At 37.9% G+C, this 21,759-nt stretch overlaps 1 protein-coding gene and 1 long non-coding RNA gene across 13 annotated transcripts in view; one reads left to right on the top strand and one right to left on the bottom strand.

Annotated features, from left to right (window-relative positions):
* STARD13 (StAR related lipid transfer domain containing 13) overlaps positions 1-21,759 on the top strand; it is a 482,949-nt gene that overhangs the window by 79,811 nt on the left and 381,379 nt on the right. The window lies entirely within an intron of this gene.
* The window catches only part of LOC102403942, a 59,477-nt gene that overhangs the window by 31,154 nt on the left and 6,564 nt on the right, over positions 1-21,759 (bottom strand). For 6 of the 9 annotated variants that reach the window (XR_003102738.3, XR_003102734.3, XR_003102741.3 and 3 more), the window contains exon 2: positions 20,740-20,827. This is a non-coding gene — a long non-coding RNA (uncharacterized LOC102403942). Of the gene's footprint in view, positions 1-16,780; positions 16,914-20,739; positions 20,828-21,759 lie in introns of all 9 variants that reach the window. The other 3 variants (XR_003102737.3, XR_006544154.2, XR_006544155.2) reach the window with 1 other exon arrangement.

Genomic DNA, 21,759 nt, shown 5'->3' with positions numbered 1-21,759 from the left:
TGATGAGCCTCTTGATTTTTTAAGTACAACAATATTAAACAGCTGATATTTCATAATGTAGTATTTATGAGGGAAAAACCTTTTAAAAACTGAAAGCCCATCTTAAGTTCAGTTTAGTTCAGTTGCTCAATCATATCCGACTCTTTGCAACCCCATGAACTGCAGCACACCAGGCCTCCCTGCCCATTGCCAACTCCCAGAGTTTACTCAAACTCATGCCCATTGAGTCGGTGATGCCATCCAACCATCTCATCCTCTGTCGTCCCCTTCTCCTCCTGCCTTCAATCTTTCCCAGCATCAGGATCTTCTCAAATGAGTCAGTTCTTCGCATCAGGTGGCCAAAGTATTGGAGTTTCAGCTTTAGCACCAGTCCTGCCAATGAATATTCAGGACTGATTTCCTTTAGTATGGACTGGTTGGTTTTCCATGCAGTCCAAGGGACTCTCAAGAGTCTTCTCCAACACCACAGTTTAAAAGCATCAGTTCTTCAGTGCTCAGCTTTCTTTATAGTCCAACTCCCACATCCATACATGACTACTGGAAAAACCATAGCTTTGACTAGATGGATCTTTGTCGGCAAAGTAATGTCTCTGCTTTTTACTATGCTGTCTAGGTTGGTCATAACCTTTCTTCTGAGGAGCAAGCGTCTTTTAATTTCATGGCTGCAGTCACCATCTGCAGTGATTTTGGAGCCCTCCCAAAATAAAGTCTCTCACTGTTTCCCCTTCTATTCACCATGGAGAGATGGGACTAGATGCCATGATCTTAGTTTTCTGAATGTTGAGTTTTAAGCCAACTTTTTCACTCTCCTCTTTCACTTTCATCAAGAGGCTCTTTAGTTCCTCTTCACTTTCTGCCATGAGGGTGGTGTCATCTGCATATCTGAGGTTACTGATGTTTCTCCTGGCAACCTTGATTCCAGTTTGTGCTTCATCCAGCCCAGCATTTCTCCTGATGTACTTTGCATATAAGTTAAATAAGCAGGGGGACAATATACAGCCTTGACGTACTCCTTCCCATACTCCTTTTCCTTTCCTTGACGTACTGGTCCTGATTTGGAACCAGTCTGTTGTTTCATGTCCAGTTCTAACTGTTCCTCCTTGACTTGCATACCGATTTCTCAGGAGGCAGGTCAGGTGGTCTGGTATTCCCATCTCTTGAGGAATTTTCCAGTTTGTTGTGATCCACACAGTCAAAGGCTTTGGCATAGTCAATAAAGCAGAAGTAGATGTTTTTCTGGAACTCTCTTGCTTTTTTGATGATCCAGCGGATGTTGGAAGTTTGATCTCTGATTTTTCTGCCTTTTCTAAATCCAGTTTGAACATTTGGAAGTTCGCAGTTCATGTACTATTGAAGCCTGGTTTGGAAAATTTTGAGCATTACTTTACTAGTGTGTGAGATAAGTGCAACTGTGGAACAGTTTGAGCATTCTTTGGCATTGCCTTTCTTTGGGACTGGAATGAAAACTGACCTTTTCCAGCCACTTCTGTGGCTACTGCTGAGTTTTCCAAATTTGCTGGCATATTGTGTGCAGCACTTTCACAGCATCATCTTTTAGGATTTGAAATAGCTCAACTGGAATTCCATTACCTCCACTAGCTTTGTGCACAGTGATGCTTTCTATGGTCCACTTGACTTAGCATTCCAGGATATCTGGCTCTTGATTGGTGATCACACCATTGTGATTATCTGGGTCGTGAAGATCTTTTTTGTAGTTTTGTGTATTCTTGCCACCTCTTCTTAGTATCTTCTGCTTCTGTTAGGTCCATACCATTTCTGTCCTTTATTGTGCCCATATTTTCATGAAATGTTCCCTTGGTATGTCTAATTTTCTTGAAGAGATCTCTGCCCATTTTACTCTGAGCTTATTTTTCCATAGAGTAGAGGCTTTCACCATCATGACTGCCAGCGTCATGACCAAATATCCTGTAGGTGGACTTGGTTCAGTTTAGTCTGAATCCAAGGTCTGTGCTGCATACACTTGTCATACTTTATGCAAATCAGGTAATCAAGAATCAGTGTCTGTAATTAAAGAAATGGAAATAATTATACGTATTAATCAGGACTGTGATAAGGATTAATGATAAAATGTATTTGAAAGGACTTTTGTAAAATGTTAAATCCTTCAGAAATGCTGGGTGTTGCTTTTACTGAATAATAGAACTTGGAAGCTTTCAAAGTGCAGTATTGGAGAAGACTCTTGAGAGTCCCTTGGACAACAAGGAGATCAAACCAGTCCACCCTAAAGGAAATCGGTCCTGAACATTCATTGGAAGGACTGATGATGAAGCTGAAGCTCCAATCCTTTGGCCACCTGATGCAAAAAAACTGACTCACAGGAAAAAACCCTGATGCTGGAAAGATTGAAGGCATGAGGAGAAGGGGATGACAGAGGATCAGATGGTTGGATGGTATCACCGACTCAAGAGACAGGAGTCTGAGCAAGCTCTTGGAGTTGGTGATGGACAGGGAAGCCTGGCGTCTTTCGGTCCATGGGGTGGCAAAAAGTCAGACATGACTGAGCGACTGAACTGAAGTGACAACTTGAAAGAACTAATTTAAAGATCAGTCCATCTAGGTGCCATCAGACAGCTAATGGTTTCAAGTTAGCTATTAAAGCATTAAAAGATAACAAAATCACTAAGAATGCTCTTTATAAATGCCTTTCAAAGAAAAAGATTCAACAAAATTTCATCAAGCTGTGTTGAAGTTTGTTACTCTAAGGCATATTTTGTTGTTATGCAGTCATCAGGTAGTGTCCGACTCTTCATGACCCCATGAACTGCAGCACACCAGGCCTCCCTATCACTCACCATCTCCCGCAGTTTGCTCAAGTTCATGACCATTGCATCACTGATGCCATCCAACCATCTCATCCCTCTTTTCCTTTTGTCTTCAATCTTGCCCAGCATCAGGGTCTTTTCCAATGAGTCGCTGTTCACATAAGGTGGCCAAAGCATTGAAGTTTTAGCTTCAGCATTAGTCCCTCCAATGAGCATTCAGGGTTGATTACCTGTAAGATTGACTGGTTTGATCTCCTTGCTGTCCCAGGGACTCTCAAGAGTCTTCTTCAACACCACAGTTTGTAAGCACCAGTTCTTCGCCATTCTGCCTTCTTTATGGCCCAGCTCTCACAACAGTACGTGACTACTGGAAAGACCATAGCCTTGACTACATGGACCTTTGTTGGCAAAGTGATGTCTTTGCTTTGTAACACACTGTTTAGGTTTGTCATAGTTTTCCTGCCAAGAAGCAGTCATCTTCTCATTTCATGGCTGCAGTCACCATCCCACATGATTTTAGAGCCCAAGCAAAGGAAATCTGTAACTGCCTCCACCTTTTCCCCTTCTATTTGCCATGAAGTGATGGGACCGGATGCCATGATCTTAGTTTTTTGAATGTTGAGTTTTAAGCCAGCTTTTTCACTCTCCTATTGCACCCTCATCAAGAAGCTCTTTAGTTCCTCTTTGCTTCCTCCCATTTGAGTTGTTTCATCTGCATATCTGAGGTTGTTGATATTTCTCCCAGCAATCTAGATTCCAGTTTGTGATTAGATATATAATAAAACTATTGTTCTTGCCCACCAATGTTATATACAATATGCTTTGGGAAACAGATGCCTAAGAGCAGGGTTCCAGGACACTGGTGGTTAAGAGAAAGGTAAAAAGCCAGGCCAGAGGGTGTCCTAAATATAGGTATTTTCTGAATCCAGTTTCCTACTTTGAACTAATAAAAGAACAATCTACTTCAGTTATATTTAATATTCTTATAATGTACAATTCATAGATTATCTTCTTTTACTCCAGAATACCTATTTACTTCAAAGCATGCCCAATATCTGTTGCCATAATTGTTATCAGAGACATGTAGTGACTTTCAGGAAAACCAAGGGTTTTTGCATACATGAAGACAGACGAATTTTTCAGCCACTAGTCTTACGGGGACTTTAACAAATGTTTTGTAATTTTTATAGTGGAATAAATACTCTATTTTTTCCTAAAGTGCTCAGGGGAAAACTGACTTTAGCCTGTTGTTTTGGTGAAATAAAATTGTTATTGCTGAGTAGAATTAACTCATGTATATGTTGTTTTGTTTGCTTGCCTCAAGATAAACTGTAGGATGCATAATTATAATATGACAGATTTTCATTTGCCACATATATAAATTAATTTCATTATTTGGTATCTTTATCTTTTATAAAATAGGGTTCCTCCCTTCAAAGCTTTTCCAGACTAGATGGGGAGAGAAAATTAATAAACGTGAACCAAAATTAAGTGCAATCTATTTAACTGTGGAAATGGTTTGTAATTTCATGAAACTGAATTTATTTCATGTTAGTTCAAAAGTTAGCATTAGAATCCTTTCATCCTATTGGTTTTCTTTTTCATATAAAAATTCTACAAGGTGTTACATATTTTTGTAGCTGTTTGATAAGTGCTACCTAAAATCTTTCTAGGCTCAGATCCCTTCAAAGTTTTTCTTTTTTTTCTTTCTGTTGTGCTACTGCAGGGCATTCTGACCATGAAGCAACAAAAATAGGCAACGGATCAAGAGGCAAAATTTTCCATTTAATTTGGTGTTATCTTAGAAAAAGAGGCTAAAGTTGCTAATTTGAATAGATACTTTGTCTACATGATTTTTATTATGGGGGCAAAAGAGAAAACTCCCTAGAAAAAATATGAAAAATAAAGAAAAATAAAATATATCTCAAAGTATTTTTTGAAACTCTTAAAATACATATTATTTATTCAATAGAATAAATTGACCAGTAAGCTCCCCTTAGGACTTGTGCTCTATGCCCAATCACTCAGCCGTGTCTGACTCTTTGGGGCCCCATGGTCTGTGGCCTGCCAGGCTCCTCTGTCCATGGACTTTTCCAGGCAAGAATCCTGGAGTGGGGTGTCATTTTCTTCTCCAGGGCATCTTTCTGACCCAGGGATCGAACCCATGTCTCCTGTATCTTGTGCATTGGCAGGCAGATGCTTTACCACTAGTGCCACCTGGGAAACTCTTCTTTAGGACTTACTGTGTATATAAAGCATGGATCCAATGAAGTACTGACCTCACAGACATTCACTTAAGATTTATAAGTAAATAGGTTAGTATGTACAGTATCAGATACTTCACTTGAGCACACATTTCCCAGAGAACTCTATAATCTTTATGTGAATTTAAATGTTAACTTTTTTTATATATAGATACACACTGTACTTTATACTTTTAACATTTATGGCTAATGAGCTGTTTCTTACATAGATGCATTATTTAGGCTTCTCAAGGGTTGACTGGAGCTGTAGTAGTCTAGATTATTCTTGTAATTAGAACAGGAACACCCATAACCATCACTTTTCACTATAGAGACCGAAAGGAATAAAGAACAGAAGCTACAAAGCCATGATTCTTTGTTACAATAATGTAGAAATGGGATATATGTCCTGGGTCATTTAGTACATTAAAGTTTACATTTAGAAAATAGTAGAGAAGGTATTTAGAGAAGTGGTTTATAACCCAGAGTCATTTGAAGAAGTTGCATTATATGAAGGAAAACCTAGCATCCAGAAAGATAAGCTAGGGACAACGTAAAACTGAAGATTAAGAAATTATTCTGCAGGCAAGGGAAGCAAAAGTGAGATATTTCACGTTGCTTGTTTATTTGAGCAAATATACAAAAATTCATCTCTGTTTATGCTGTTAAATTTAATTAATATTTCCTAGGCTGCTGACTTAAGACCCTCCAGTCATTGGTCTAATATTCCCTCTTGTTATTTTCTTTTTCAACCATCTATGCACTGGGTTTTTTACCTTCCCTGTTCTCATAAGCTCCCATGCTCTTAATTCCCAGAAGAAGAATATTTCTAGGTCTTCTTAAATTTTACCCTTCTCACAACACATAGTCACACTACAAAAGGTAAGCGGATTATTTCTGTGGCTGGCAGGCACTTGTTATAGACCACGTAACGTCTCATTTCTGGATTCCTGCATAGCATCTTTCTCTCATGAAAAGAGGGAAAGGGTATAACGTACCACTCCCTGCATTAGAATCTGTTCAAGTTTCTGTTTGAGAGTTAGTGAACTTGAACACAAAATTACTGCTGACAACAGCGGGCAAGAATGTGGTATAGTATAAACAAGGAGCATAGCCCAGGTCTCTCTGACTGGGGAGCAAGCTCAGTATCTGAGTTGTGTAACTAATAAATAATACAAAATATGCAGAAAGATACAAGCACTACAGTCAGCTACCACACTTAATTTTTAACTACCAATACATTGGAAATTTTGTTCATTCTCAAAAGCAAAATAACCCTAAAATAAGCTGAATTTGTGATATAGATTTTAGGGGTTGAAAGAATTTGGTTCATTTTGTGAAGAGTTTCTCACCTGGGTAATTGTGATGGGATGTAATGTGAATTTTAATTGCCAAGCCAACCAAAAATGAAGGTAATTCTACTTGTCATTCCTTAATGCATAATACTCATCAGAATGGAATCTGAGCTCTTCAGAGAGAAGCAGATGTCTTCCCTTATGTATCTATTAAATGCCCAGAAACTTTAAAAAGTGCACAGAAGGAGCTATCAGACATCAGACTAGAAATTCTGCCAATCTATGGGGACTGGAACCTCCACCAAAGGATTCCTCCTTAGGGATACCAAGAGCAAGGTGCAGTGCAATGCCTCCAAATCTCTGGACGCCTGGGGGAGCATCATGAATGATGTTAAGAAGCATCATCTAATGGGAGCACATCATTTACTACCACAGGAACAGTAGAAGACAGTATTTATATATCCTCCCTTGAGCCATGTCTCTCTAAACATCTTTCAGTTAAAGCTTCAAAGAAAATTCCAAAACAAATCCTGAACAAAACCCAGCATAATGGTTTTTGTGTTTTTTTTTTCCCAACCATGGCTTTATAACCCTTGCTTTTAATGGAGGACTCAATATGTGTGAGGTAACAGATCTTGAAAGTGCGGGAGGAGGAATAGCTGGGATTATGTTTTCCCACAGCTGCCCCTCTATGAAACTCTTCCATAGGAATCTAAGTCAGGAGCATTCCCTTAAATTAAGTCGACAGCCTACGGTCTAATAAGGAAGAAAGATATGCATCATGAAGAGATTTCAGTAAACATTTTGGAAACAAATTAGATAAGGGCAAAAGTGAAGAAAAAGTAATCCATTTAGTGATGAGTTGTTACATAATTACATAGGTATGCTTCTTATAAATGTTTGAAGTATGGCTCCTCTACATTCCCTTTTAATACATTATAATACTCTAGTTCAGAAAAGTGGGGGAGAGGTCATTAGCATGCTTTTATATGGAGATAAAACTGGTAACATTAACTATAAGTTTAAATCATCTATTGGTACCTTGATACAATCCAAAATTTTGCTTATTTTGTGCCAAGATGAATGGTATTACCATCTAATTGATAGAAAAATCATATCCTCAAATAATGTAACATGTGCTTGAGAATGGGTAGCTGGATTTTAGAAACTGTCACTTCCTATCCCATACTCGTTCACTAATCTCTTTATTGATGCACCTAGAGGGAGGCCTAGCTTAAAGAGCCAATAAAACAGAATATTCTTTACATTAAACTTGTGGTTAGAAAAAAACAGCCACATGCTTATTTTTTTTCTTTGGATAGCAAAATTTTAACATAAGAAGAGTAACTCTATTTATTTATTTTATCTGTATTCTAATCTCTTAAATCAAAAGGAAAATTAATATCTCTGCCTCAAAGTTTAGTTGATAATTTATTGTTTCCATTTTATCATAACCAAATACAGGACAAAAAAATAGTTGGTATATGCATACTGTATATTATAGTTTCAAAGTCAAATAATGTAAATCCATTAAATTTTAAATTTGTGATGAAATACTTGCTGTAAGTATCATTTCCTGACTGATGCAGGCTTTTTCTTAAATCTTCCTCTTCTAATTGAGATGTTACCTTTATATGCTGAAATTGCCTTCTATTCACTTTCTCATTTAATGCCACTCTCCTCTAACTTCATGACTTAATCATGTAAAGGTATTAAATCCTCAAAATGTCTTATTTTTAAATATAAGCTCTTCTTTATTCATAAATAATTTACCTAATCAGCCCAGACAGGGGATTCAGGGAAGGCTTCCTGGAAATGGTGTTTTTCTTATGAATTTGCATAAGCTCATGTCATGACATTTATATATATGTTTACGGTCATTGGAAGGACTGATGCTGAAGCCAAAATGCCAATACTTTGATCACCTCATGTGAAGAACTGACTCACTGGAAAAGACCCTTATGCTGGGAAAGACTGAAGGCAGGAGGAGAAGGGGACAACAGAGGATGAGATAGTTGGATGGCATCACCGACTTGATGGACTTGAGTTTGAGTGAACTCCTAGAGTTGGTGATGGACAGGAAGGCCTGGTGTGCTGCAGTCCATGGGGTTGCCAAGAACTGGACACAACTGAAGAGACTGAACTGAACTGAACAGTCATATTTAGGGCTTCCCAGGTGGTACTAGTACTAAAGGATCCACCTGCCAATGCAGGAGATGCAAGAGACGTGGGTTCGATCCCAGGGTCTGAAAGATCCTCTGGAGGTGGAAATGGCAATCCGTTCCAGTATTCTTGCCTGGACAATCCCATGGACAGAGGCACCTGGTGAGACACAGTCCATGGGGTCGCAAAGAATCAAACAAGACTTACGCAACTTAGCACACATGGTCATATTTAATATTGTCAAACTGTTCTTCAAAGTATTTGACCATTTTACACTTTTACCAGTGAGATATGAATGGGAAGCAGCACATTGCTCTTCTTGCTTTTTGACAAAGAATAACATTGATATAACATCATATACGATTATTCACTATATTTAAGTCAATCATTTATTTTTTTTTTTAATTTTATTTTATTTTTAAACTTTACATAACTGTATTAGATTTGCCAAATATCAAAATGAATCCGCCACAGGTTTACATGTGTTCCCCATCCTGAACCCTCCTCCCTCCTCCCTCCCCATTCCATTCCTCTGGGTCGTCCCAGTGCACCAGCCCCAAGCATCCAGTATCGTGCATCGAACCTGGACTGGCAACTCATTTCATACATGATATTTTACATGTTTCAATGCCATTCTCCCAAATCTTCCCACCCTCTCCCTCTCCCACAGAGTCCATAAGACTGTTCTATACATCAGTGTCTCTTTTGCTGTCTCGTACACAGGGTTATTGTTACCATCTTTCTAAATTCCATATATATGCGTTAGTATACTGTATTGGTGTTTTTCTTTCTGGCTTACTTCACTCTGTATAATAGGCTCCAGTTTCATCCACCTCATTAGAACTGATTCAAATGTATTCTTTTTAATGGCTGAATAATACTCCATTGTGTATATGTACCACAGCTTTCTTATCCATTCATCTGCTGATGGACATCTAGGTTGCTTCCATGTCCTGGCTATTATAAACAGTGCTGCGATGAACATTGGGGTACTCGTGTCTCTTTCCCTTCTGGTTTTCTCAGTGTGTATGCCCAGCAGTGGGATTGCTGGATCATAAGGCATGACTATTTCCAGTTTTTTAAGGAATCTCCACACTGTTCTCCATAGTGGCTGTACTAGTTTGCATTCCCACCAACAGTGTAAGAGGGTTCCCTTTTCTCCACACCCTCTCCAGCATTTATTACTTGTAGACTTTTGGATTGCAGCCATTCTGACTGGTGTGAAATGGTACCTCATAGTGGTTTTGATTTGCATTTCTCTGATAATGAGTGATGTTGAGCATCTTTTCATGTGTTTGTTAGCCATCTGTATGTCTTCTTTGGAGAAATGTCTATTTAGTTCTTTGGCCCATTTTTTGATTGGGTCATTTATTTTTCTGGAGTTGAGCTGTAGGAGTTGCTTGTATATTCTGGAGATTAGTTGTTTGTCAGTTGCTTCATTTGCTATTATCTTCTCCCATTCTGAAGGCTGTCTTTTCACCTTGCTAATAGTTTCCTTTGATGTGCAGAAGCTTTTAAGGTTAATTAGGTCCCATTTGTTTATTTTTGCTTTTATTTCCAATATTCTGGGAGGTGGGTCATAGAGGATCCTGCTGTGATGTATGTCAGAGAGTGTTTTGCCTATGTTCTCCTCTAGGAGTTTTATAGTTTCTGGTCTTACGTTTAGATCTTTAATCCATTTTGAGTTTATTTTTGTGTATGGTGTTAGAAAGTGTTCTAGTTTCATTCTTTTACAAGTGGTTGACCAGAGTTCCCAGCACCACTTGTTAAAGAGATTGTCTTTAATCCATTGTATATTCTTGCCTCCTTTGTCGAAGATAAGGTGTCCATATGTGCGTGGATTTATCTCTGGGCTTTCTATTTTGTTCCATTGATCTATATTTCTGTCTTTGTGCCAGTACCATACTGTCTTGATAACTGTGGCTTTGTAGTAGAGCCTGAAGTCAGGTAGGTTGATTCCTCCTGTTCCATTCTTCTTTCTCAAGATTGCTTTGGCTATTCGAGGTTTTTTGTTTTTCCATACAAATTGTGAAATTATTTGTTCTAGCTCTGTGAAGAATGCTGTTGGTAGCTTGATAGGGATTGCATTGAATCTATAGATTGCTTTGGGTAGTATACTCATTTTCACTACATTGATTCTTCCAATCCATGAACATGGTATATTTCTCCATCTGTTAGTGTCCTCTTTGATTTCTTTCACCAGTGTTTTATAGTTTTCTATATATAGGTCTTTAGTTTCTTTAGGTAGATATATTCCTAAGTATTTTATTCTTTCCGTTGCAATGGTGAATGGAATTGTTTCCTTAATTTCTCTTTCTGTTTTCTCATTATTAGTGTATAGGAATGCAAGGGATTTCTGTGTGTTGATTTTATATCCTGCAACTTTACTATAGTCATTGATTAGTTCTAGTAATTTTCTGGTGGAGTCTTTAGGGTTTTCTATGTAGAGGATCATGTCATCTGCAGACAGTGAGAGCTTTACTTCTTCTTTTCCAATTTGGATTCCTTTTATTTCTTTTTCTGCTCTGATTGCTGTGGCCAAAACTTCCAAAACTATGTTGAATAGTAATGGTGAAAGTGGGCACCCTTGTCTTGTTCCTGACTTTAGAGGAAATGCTTTCAATTTTTCACCATTGAGGATAATGTTTGCTGTGGGTTTGTCATATATAGCTTTGATTATGTTGAGGTATGTTCCTTCTATTCCTGCTTTCTGGAGAGTTTTTATCATGAATGGATGTTGAATTTTGTCAAAGGCTTTCTCTGCATCTATTGAGATAATCATATGGTTTTTATTTTTCAATTTGTTAATGTGGTGTATTACATTGATTGATTTGCGGATATTGAAGAATCCTTGCATCCCTGGGATAAAGCCCACTTGGTCATGGTGTATGATCTTTTTAATGTGTTGTTGGATTCTGATTGCTAGAATTTTGTTAAGGATTTTTGCATCTATGTTCATCAGTGATATTGGCCTGTAGTTTTCTTTTTTTGTGGGATCTTTGTCAGGTTTTGGTATTAGGGTGATGGTGGCCTCATAGAATGAGTTTGGAAGTTTACCATCCTCTGCAATTTTCTGGAAGAGTTTGAGCAGGATAGGTGTTAGCTCTTCTCTAAATTTTTGGTAGAATTCAGCTGTGAAGCCGTCTGGACCTGGGCTTTTGTTTGCTGGAAGATTTTTGATTACAGTTTCAATTTCCGTGCTTGTGATGGGTCTGTTAAGATTTTCTATTTCTTCCTGATCGAGTTTTGGAAAGTTGTACTTTTCTAAGAATTTGTCCATTTCTTCCTCGTTGTCCATTTTATTGGCATATAATTGTTGATAGTAGTCTCTTATGATCCTTTGTATTTCTGTTAAGTCAATCATTTAATACATCATGTATATAACTTAATATTCTCCCCACCTTCAATATGTAAAATTTCTAGACCTAATGCTAAATAAGCTTCTTTTTAAAATAATGTAAAACAGATTTGCATGCACAACAATGAGGATTAGGATCTGAGATGAAAAGGCAAGCATGCTTCTGTCAAACAGAGAAGATCAAGATTCGTAACTGACTTTGGGACCTGCTGGGTGGGAAGACCTGCTGTGTTACCTTCAGATACTGTCTCTTTACCTGACACATTGGATGCTTCAGCAGCCTTTTTGGGTTGTCCACCCTGGGCTGCTTTTTCTAAGTCCTTTAGATAGTTAAGCTAGTATTACTGATAGCTTATGTTCCTGATCTGTTCACCCAGGAGCTTTTTCATGAAGCATGAGTTTTTGTTTTTTTCTTTTATTCTTAGAAGCCGAGGTTCTTAGGTCTTTCAGGAGCTTTCTGATATATTCAACAACTCAAGAAACTAACTCTTACTCAATTATTAGTGCCTGGTGCTGTTTACACTCAGTTAAACCAGAATGGCTAGTTTACCAAAAGGGAAGTTCCCATATTCATTTTCTCTTACCCAGTTATAATTGTGATTTCTGTTAACACAGTAATGGTTATTGGTAGTTAAAAAATGATAAAGTAGATATATAGGAAAACTCAATTTCTTAGCTTATTAAGTCATTAGAATAATTCTCTCCAAAAGTAAAGCTCAAATATATTTCTTCTTCAGTTTATTCTGAATTTTATACAGACATATATGAAAGTATACTTTGGCCACCTCATGCGAAGAGTTGACTCATTGGAAAAGACTCTGATGCTGGGAGGGATTGGGGGCAGGAGGAGAAGGGGACGACAAAGGATGAGATGGCTGGATGGCATCACTGACTCGATAGACGTGAGTCTGGGTGAACTCCGGGAGTTGGTGATTGACAGGGAGGCCTGGTGTGCTGCAATTCATGGGGTCGCAAAGAGTCGGCCATGACTGAGTGACTGATCTGATCTGATCTGATATGAAAGCAACCATACAGTAATTAGGGAACAACTGATCATCATTAGCTGGATAAACACACACATATACATACATATGTATAACTGTGTGTGTGTATATATGTATATTAATGAATATTTTTGAAATATGTTAACAAATCTCCCTTGGATAAGTATATAGCTACATGAAAATTCTATAAATTATGTCCAGGCCTTACAAATATACTAAACAGAAGGGGATGACAGAGTATGAGATGGTTGGATGGCATCACCGACTCGATGGACATGAGTTTGAGCAAGCTTTGGGAATTGGTGATGGACAGGGAATCCTGGCATGCTGCAGTCCATGGGGTCACAAAGAGTTGGACACAATTGAGTGACCGAACTGATAGATTTAGTGTATTCCCTCTTTAATCTCCCCATTCATATGCTGGGACTTTCTGATATATTCAACAACCCAAGAAACTAATTCTTACTCAATCATTTAGTGCCTGCTGCTGGATAGCAGCCCTGTTCAGACAGGGGACACCACACCAAAACTAGACTGGATAACAAGTGAAATTAGTTGATAGCTGACCTCTGGTATATACTATTTCTATTAAATGCTTGCTATCCCTAGGAAATATTTAAGAAAAGCTTCAAAGCTCTTTTTTTTCTAGAGTTTTATTACAAATAATTGTCCCAGAAGTGTGCTAATCACCTTACAGAACTTTACAAAAGTCATTTGGCCCCAGTGAGCTACATGGTAGTTTACCTATCACTGCTACCAAATCAGGCCCTCGCTCAACACTGGCATTTCTAAAGTTCATCCAAGGTTTTTCATACCTATTTACTACCCTCTCTGCAAGCCCAAGATTCCTCTCTTTGTCTTTATGATGATTTACTCTAAGTATGAAAGCAAGATGGCAGGAGTCCCCATAAAAACACACATAATGATAAAAGATTCCATACTGCAAAGAGACTGGGAACAACTATTCAGGAATAACACCTCTAAGTTAATAATGTCTGTTCAACAAAGTTGGTTTAGTTTCCCAAGCATTTTCTCCCTAACACCTTATGCTTTAAAATATCTCAAATATTCATTTAAGTGATGGGAAAATCAGAAAATTCCTAAATAACAATATCTTTAAAAATAATCTCATTTCCTAAAGAAATGCAAGCTCATAAACACATTTTAATATTTTATTAACAGTTAGTGATGCATGGCCCTATACACTGACTTCTAAGCAAAGCATCAGTAATTTTAAGAGAAAAGGGACTCCCAGCATGAAATGTGCACAGAGCATTTGACACAGCTATTCTGACACTGGGGATGTTTTGACCCTGTGTTAGTAAGTACAAATATTTCAGTCAGAAGTATGCTGATTTTGAAGAAAAAATATGCCAGAGCAAATTTTATGAAGCTAATTTAGCCAACAGATCAATTCTCTACACAATGCAATTGAGCCATTTTCACTTTTGTCTTTTTTCATTTCAACTTTTCTGGAATGATCTATTGCTATCACTTTTCTATATAAATTAAATGAAGATCTGATTCCTGGATTTGTCCATATTAAGTTTTATCAATTATAGCTTGGTCATTTTCCCTTTTGACCACTATTTCTATGAAATCCCATATTGTTTAAGTATTACCAAGCTTTAATCCTCCTGTTGATTTATAGTCTCTAGCTGATTCCACCTCGTGAAGTTTTACGTACTGTCACTTGTTATATTTTGCCACAGTTCAGTTCAGCCGCTCAGTCATGTCTGACTCTTTGTGACCCCATGGACTACAGCACACCAGGCTTTCCTGTCCATCACCAACTCCCAGAGCTTGCTCAAACTCATGTCCATTGAGTTGGTGATGCCATCCAACCATCTCATCCTCTGTTGTTCCCTTCTCCTCCCGCCTTCAATCTTTCCCAGCATCAGGGTCTTCCCATGAGGTGGCCAAAGTATTGGAGTTTCAGCTTTAGCATCAGTCCTTCCAATGAATATTCAGGACTAATTTTCTTTAGGAGTGTCTGGTTGGATCTCCTTGCAGTCCTAGGACTCTCAAGAGTCTTCTCCAACACCAGAGTTCAAAGCGTCAGTTCTTCGGAGCTCAGCTTTCTTTATAGTCCAATTCTCACATCCATTCATGACTACTGGAAAAACCATAGCTTTGACTAGATGGACCTTTGTTGGCACAAATTAACGTCTCTTCTTTTTAATATGCTGTCTAGGTTGGTCGTAACTTTTCTTCCAAGGATCAAACATCTTTTAATTTCATGGCTGCAGTCACCATCTGCAGTGATTTTGGAGCCCAGAAAAATAAAGCCTCTCGTTGCTTCCATTGTTTCTCCATCTATTCGCGATGAAGTGATGGGACCAGATGCCATGATCTTCGTTTTCTGAATGCTGAGTTTTAAGCCAACTTTTTCAATCTCCTCTTTCACTTTCTTCAAGAGGCTCTTTAGTTTCTTCACTTTTTGCCATGAGGGTGGTGTCATCTGCATATCTGAGGTTATTGATATTTCTCCTGGCAACCTTGATTCCAGCTTGTGCTTCATCCAGCCCAGCATTTCTCATGATGTACTCCAGAGAAGTTAATAAGCAGGTGACAATATACAGCCCTGACGTACTCCTCTCCCAATTTGGAACCAGTCTGTTGTTTCATGTCCAGTTCTAACTGTTCCTTCTTGACCTGCATACAGATTTCTCAGGAGGCAGGTCAGGTGGTCTGGTATTCCCATTTCTTGAGGATTTTTCCACAGTTTGTTGTGATCCATACAGTCAAAAGCTTTGGCATAGTCAATAAAGCAGAAGTAGATGTTTTTCTGGAACTCTCTTGCTTTTTTGATGATACAGCAGATGTTGGAAATTTGATCTCTGATTCTTCTGCCTTTTCTAAATCCAGTTTGAACATCTGGAAGTTCACAGTTCACATACTATTGAAGCCTGGTTTGGAGAATTTTGAGCATTACTTTACTAGTGTGTGAGATAAGTGCAATTGTGGAACAGTTTGAGCATTCTTTGGCATTGCCTTTCTTTGGGACTGGAATGAAAACTGACCTTTTCCAGCCACTTCTGTGGCTACTGCTGAGTTTTCCAAATTTGCTGGCATATTGTGTGCAGCACTTTCACAGCATCATCCTTTAGGATTCCAAATAGCTTAACTGGAATTCCATTACCTCCACTAGCTTTGTTCATAGTGATGCTTCCTAAGGCCCACTTGACTTTGCATTCCAGGATGTCTGGCTCTACGTGAGTTATCACACCATCATGGTGATCTGAGTCACAAACATCTTTTTTGTATAGTATTTTGCCACAGTTTATTATTTACACTGCACGTGATTTTCCCTGGGTCACTAATCGTGGTTTTCACAAAGATGTCCTCATTTTTCACTGTGCTCTCCAGTTACATTTTAGCCATTTTCAATCTTATTTTGTGTTTATTATTCTTACCAGAATATTTGTTAGAGGAGTTTTATTTAAAAGTCTTCGTATTTATTTCTTGGAGCAAAAAATATTACTGATTGTTGTAGGTAGCAGGCAGGGTGTAAGCATTCTGCTTCAGCAATAAATCTTTAAATGATGACCAAATGAAGCTTAAATAGTTTGTGAAAAGCTGATCAGTGCAGTAAAGCTCTAGAAATGCACTGTGGGAATACTGGAAGGGCACTCAATGGCTTACTTCAGATGTACAAGAATAAGAAATTACTGAACCATCAAATTAGACAACTGAGAAGCTGAAAACTGAAAACAAAATACAAAATTATTTAGTGTACACGCTAGAACCTATATAATATGGTAAGTGACTGCAGGCCTGCTATAAGGTACAGGAGATGAGAAACAGACTGTGGATGGATGGAATTTCAGATACTGCAAGGATTGCCTAGTAACAGGTAGTACGTGAGGGCAGTGTCCCTTTTAGTGCCTAATTGTATTAATGATGTCCAGTTGAGAAACTAGGTGTCACTGACCTGGCAAATTTCTCACTTCTCCCAGGTTACTTTGACAAATAATTTTCATGAGGCATGGGGGTTCTGGCCCTTGATAATATGAGCTTCCACAGCTCTCCTTTGCAGGTTCCACAGAAATGAAAGTGAGAGCAGCCTTAAAACAAAGGATAGAATGTTGATCAGAAAATGAAGCGCTATGATTATACTGAAAGGAGAAAATCTTTTCTTATACAGGTCTTCAGAAATAACAGAAACTGTGCTAGTGGCTTAACCTGTACTTTAATCTCTTTTACTTAGTCCCTATCTAGGCAGTTAATGAGGAGTTGTAAGAATTATGGTACATTCTATAATAGATATAGAGACAAGTGCTTTAAGAGCACAAAGGAGAAAGTAATTTAATGTACATGGCAAAGCCTTCCCAAGAAATGGCATTGATTTGGGTCCTGAAGGATGAATAACTAAGAAGGTTATTATTAGAGAAGGAAAGAGAAGGGAACAGCTAGGGTGTCTTGAATTAAATCCCTGGCTGTGAGTTGCCAATAATGATGTCTATTAATTACATAATTCTTTGATCTGCTTTTGAGGCAGATCTTGGGTTGAGTGAGAATCTGTAGGTGCCTATAGGCAATTGATGGTTTCATGTGCTCTCCATCTCCGGGTTAGGAGGCTCAGGTCATTGATCACAGTGGTATGCAAAGATTCCAGAATCCACGGGTAATTTGCTTTCTTTAAATTTTAGTGGTATAGCCCTCCATTTAACATATTCAAATAGATTACCTACTTCATCAAAATACACCTTTTAAAAATCTTTTAACTTGACCAAAAGCAACAAAGCTGTTAAAAAAAAAAGTGGGGAAAAAAATACCTTAGCAGTATTTTACCCTGTTCATTTTTAACAGCTCCTGCAACACTTATGCTCAATGTGATTCTTGGTTACAAGGATTTCCTTGGTTGTTTTTGTCTTCTCAACTTCCAACTATCATGCTAGGAAATCCTCTAAAATGTATACAATTTTACTTATAATTATTGATATTTTTAATCATATATTTGCAAAACACAATTTCATTTTTTTAATGAGTCAACTGAGCTAAATTTATCCTTTTACCCATAAAATTAACATTGTTTTGCTATATACATAGTTCATTTATTTTAACAAATATATAGTGATAGCTTTTTAGGACTCCAGAATGAATAAGACAGGATCCCTGAACTCTGGAGAATTAGAGGTGCACATTTTATTAATTAGGTGTACTTTTCCTAATTATTGAGCATGAGAAGTTAAAAGTATATACCATATCATTTCAGAAGAAAAAAGAGATTTATTGTTTTTTTGTGGAGAATCCAGAAAGGTATCATGGAGGAAGTGCCATATGACCTGTGCTTAAGTGTTGACAATGAACACATGGAAATGGAAAAAGGTTGTTCTAGGGAAAGAGAATAATAAATAAGGCCATATATGCTAAAAGGTATATGTAGCCACACTGAAGAATAAACAAAGGTGTGAGTCACCTGGGGGCAGGGTTACTAAGAAAATCACTGATGACAGAACTTTCTCAGTTTAAAAAAAAACAACAAGCCCACAGGAAACAGCTGAAATAAATATGAAGATTTGACTTTCTAAATTTGGACATAGTTCTTAAAAAAAATCACCACTAACATACATTAATCCCAAAATTTACACTGGCTCTAGATCTCACAGCTAAAACGTAACAAGGAAATGAGGTTTGGAACCAAACAGCATTCAAGAATATAACTCATCTATTATCCTCAGATAGCAGTAGAAATGTTATCTCCACTGTTACCGTCATATATTTATGAATTAAAAAAAAACAACAACAAAGCCTGAAGTGAGATATTAAGCTGCTAAAGTTGAAAAAGACAATCAATTTTTTCAGGCTGACTGAGAAAACCAAAGGCCAGAATGTGTTACTCTTCAATTTGCGGCTGTAGTTTCAACAGAAAAAAATGACAGAGCATTAGTCACATTATGTAGTACAATAATGGCCCTGGGGTGGGGTAATTATCAAATAATGACACCTTTGAAACTGTTTGACTAATGCTGTAAATTATTTCTGTATTATACAAAAAGCGTTATCATATGATTTTTTGATGACTTTGGATTACAAGGGATTAGCTAGCACCACTGAAAAGCAACTCATTTAGGAGAATTTAAAATGAAGAGCAGGCTGAAGTTTTCATGGCTATTAATTAAACTTGATACACTGGAAGAGGCAATCAAGACTTTCAGTCAGGTACGCCAGCACAGACCTCTGAAGTCCAATTTGTAATACACATCTAAAGTCATTTACAAAGACATTTTAAAAATAGAAAAAAATGTAATGGAGGAAAAGAGGCATTTCTAAGAATTGAAATTTAAAAATAACAAAAAAGAATATTTCCGGCAGTAATCACAAGGACTACATATACAGTTTCAAAGGAAAAACACCTTCTATTTGGGTGCAAACAGTTGTAGAACAAAAAAAAAGAACTCAGTAAATAATTTTTCATCAGTGTGTCAAAAAAAATGTTCAGGTTTTTTGCAAAGGCTTTTGTGGCTCAGCTCGTAAAGAATCCGCCTGCAATGTGGGAGACCTGGGTTTGATCCCTGGGTTGGCAAGATCCCCTGGAGAAGGGACAGGCTACCCACTCCAGTATTGTGGCCTGGAGAATCCCATGGACTGTATAGTCCATGGGGTCACAAAGAGTCGGACAGGACTGAGTGACTTTAACTTTCACTTTGAACTCTAAATTCTATAGATCATTTTTTTCTTTTTTAATTTAAATTAACAACATTCAGGATTTAATCTTTGTGCAAAGCTAACGTCTATCTGTCAGAAATCCAGACACCCCCCAACACACACAAATAAATCCTTCTAAGTTTATTTGGATTAATAACTTTACAAACCTATGAACTTCTATAGCAAACTCAAAGAAGAAACTGAAAAAGGTTAAGGAGGTAAGAAAGTAACACAAAGACAAGATTCTTCAGCATTTTTTAATGCAGTGGCATCAACAGTAGCCTTGGAGAGAAATAACACTTTTCCAAGCTTATTGATGCCTGCACTGAAGGCACTGAGAAAAATATGCCATCCATACAAAGAATGCAAGCCTGTGGAACTATTACCAACAGACTGCAAAAGAGAGACGGAAAAAACTCAAACTAAACACAAGATTGCTTTAAACTGTGTGGGGCTTTATTTGAAGGACTCTGATTTGGTATTCCCAAATCTTTTCATTCTAACCAAAGCATAAAAATATAAAGCTAAAACTTACCTGATAATATTACCGATTCTGAAATACATATATATTAAGACAAGTAATCAGGGATTTTAAGAATTTTTAAATGGTGGATAGCTTGTGTACACAAAATGATTCTTTACTTACATACTCTCTAAAGGGGTTGGTTCTCTCTGGGTTGTTGCTGCCAAGATTTGTTCAGTTTCACCTGGCAACAATTTTAATGATGCCTGAAAGGACCCCTTTCTTGTGGTCCAATATTCCCAAGTTATTATGTTCAGTTCTCCCACATTTTCAGGTGGCATTTCCCATTTTTTTCAGTCAACTAGATTCCGTGGAAAAAACAAACCAACCCAGGCCTTTCTTCTTTTGAAGGCTAATCCTTTTCCCTTTAAAAAAATTTCCTGTTTCCCTAAGATATTATGCTTTGAAACAGTCTATAGAGAGACTGTTTTGACATTTTTCAAGATAAATTTGAATTTAAGTTTGTAAACCAAGGTAAAGTTCTGTTAGAGAAAAAATTTATATATAAAATACTTTCAAAAATGTTACATTATGATGCAGTTGAGTAGACAGGTAAATAAATATATACCAACTCACGATATTACCTACAATGTCAGTAACAGTCTTAATACTTTATATCAAGCTCCCAGAACATGAAAATAATGCCCACATGTAACTCAGGCTTACAGAATAAAATACAATAGACTGGGTGGTTTAAACAATAGACATGAATTTCTCACAGTTCTGGAGGCTGGAAGTCCAAGATCAAGGCACCAGCAGCTTTGGTTCTCTTCCACGTTCATAGAAGGTTGTCTTCTTCCTGTGTCCCTATATGGCAGAGAGAAGAGGCTCTGGTGTCTCTTCATCATCTTCTACGTGAGCTAATACCATTATGGGGACTCCACCATCATGACCTCATCTAAACCTAATTACCTCCCAAAGGCCTCACCACCTAACACTCACACTGGGTGTTAGTGCTTCAACATATGATTTCAGGGAGAACACATTTAGTCCATAATACCAATTACATGATATTTTGAAGTACCTTAACTCCTCTATTCTCTGATCAGGCTTCCCTGGTGGCTTAGACGGTAAAGCGTCTGCCTACAATGCAGGAGACCTGGGTTCGATCCCTGGGTTGGGAAGATCCTTTGGAGAAGGAAATGGCAACCCACTCCAGTACTCTTGCCTGGAAAATCCCATGGATGGAGGATCCTGGTATGCTACCGTCCATGGGGTCGCAAAGAGTTGGACACGACTGAGTGACTTCACTAGCTTTACTGTATTCCAATTGTACTCAAATCCTGCCAAAGCTAAGGTGTATCTGAATGTCATGTTTTGTGCTTAAATGAGATTTCTTTTAGCTGAAAAATGCAGGTGCTCTTTTGGGGAAATAAGACATAATAATATAAAGAAACTTCCCAAAGCACCCCATTTTGAGTTTCCAATAAAGAACATAATAGCAGTTCAAAAAAATATTTCCAGAGCACCCAGTATATAGTAGACACAGGCCCAGTACTAAGGATTACAAAGATGAATGAGACAATGACCATGCTGAAGAAAGTATCAGATCAGATCAGTTGCTCAGTCGTGCCTGACTCTTTGCGACCCCATGAATCGCAGCACGCCAGGCCTCCCTGTCCATCACCAACTCCCGGAGTTCACTCAGACTCACGCCCATCCAGTCAGTGATGCCATCCAGCCATCTCATCCTCTGTCGTCCCCTTCTCCTCTTGCCCCCAATCCCTCCCAGCATCAGA

This window comes from Bubalus bubalis, chromosome 13, assembly GCF_019923935.1.
Source record: "Bubalus bubalis isolate 160015118507 breed Murrah chromosome 13, NDDB_SH_1, whole genome shotgun sequence".
In the NCBI taxonomy this organism is placed as follows: domain Eukaryota; kingdom Metazoa; phylum Chordata; class Mammalia; order Artiodactyla; family Bovidae; genus Bubalus; species Bubalus bubalis.
The sequence above is the reverse complement of the archived record's forward strand: the minus strand, read 5'-3'. Positions and strand labels throughout refer to the sequence as shown.